This window comes from Neopelma chrysocephalum, unplaced genomic scaffold, assembly GCF_003984885.1.
Source record: "Neopelma chrysocephalum unplaced genomic scaffold, ASM398488v2 Primary Assembly neopelma1_92406, whole genome shotgun sequence".
Lineage (NCBI taxonomy): Eukaryota > Metazoa > Chordata > Aves > Passeriformes > Pipridae > Neopelma > Neopelma chrysocephalum.
The window spans coordinates 1-1,036 of NW_020921153.1; the positions used below are offsets into that span (position 1 = coordinate 1).

A 1,036-nucleotide genomic window follows, 5' to 3' on the forward strand; every position below is an offset into this window, starting at 1 on the left:
TGGGAGGGACTGGGAGGGACTGGGAGGGAACTGGGAGGGGATTTAGGGGTCACTGGTTTATACTGGGAGGGACTGGAAGGGACTGGGAGGAGATTGGGGGGTCACTGGTTTATACTGGGAGGGACTGGGAGGGGTCAAAGGTCACCTGGGTCAGTTCCAAGATGGCCGCCAGGGTCAGCTCCAGGTACGGCAGGAAGGCGGAACTGGGGACACCAGTATAAACCAGTATAAACCAGTATGAACCAGTACGGACCAATATAAACCAGTATGAACCAGTACAGACCAATATAAACCAGTATAGACCAGTACAGACCAGTATGGACCAGTACAGACCAGTAACAGGAGTCAGACCACCCCCCCCCAGTGCCTCCCAGTTCAGCCCAGTAACCCCTCAGGGACCTCCCAGTCCCTCCCAGTATAAACCAGTGACCCCCCCAATCCTCTCCCAGTCCCTCCCAGTATAAACCAGTGACCCCCCAATCCCCTCCCAGTCCCTCCCAGTATAAACCAGTGACCCCCCAACTCTCTCCCAGTCCCTCCCAGTATAAACCAGTGGCCCCCCAATCCCCTCCCAGTCCCTCCCAGTCCCTCCCAGTATAAACCAGTGACCCCCAGTCCCCTCCCAGTCCCTCCCAGTCCCTCCCAGTTACCCGCAGTTCTCTCCCAGTTCCCCCAGTGCTCCCAGTGCCGCCTCCACCAGTTCCACGTAGGCCCCGCCCACTTCCACCCTGCGGGGGCGTGGCCATGAGAAAAGGGGGGCGTGGCCTCTTCCCACTCCCTCCCCAAGCCACGCCCCCTTTACTCGAGGAGCTCCGCCCCCTCCTCCTCCTCGGTGACGTCATCGTCCATTGGCTCCGCCCCCTCGTCATCGTCGTCCAATCGGAGCAGCCAATCAGGAGCCTCCGGGGGCGGCTGGGCGGGGCCAGGGGCGGGGTCAGGGCTGGGGGGCCTCCCAGTATGGACCAGTATGGCCCAGTGACCCCCCCAGTGCCTCCCAGTATGGACCAGTATGGCCCAGTGACCCCCCCAGTGCCTC

At 61.7% G+C, this 1,036-nt stretch overlaps 1 long non-coding RNA gene across 1 annotated transcript; it reads right to left on the reverse strand.

Moving 5' to 3' along the window:
* Positions 1-92: 92 nt before the first annotated feature.
* LOC113980113 lies at positions 93-947 on the reverse strand. Its single transcript, XR_003538070.1, has 3 exons — positions 803-947; positions 651-728; positions 93-203 (listed from the first exon to the last, which is right to left on the reverse strand). It is a non-coding gene; the product is annotated as an uncharacterized LOC113980113 (long non-coding RNA).
* Positions 948-1,036: the final 89 nt, after the last annotated feature.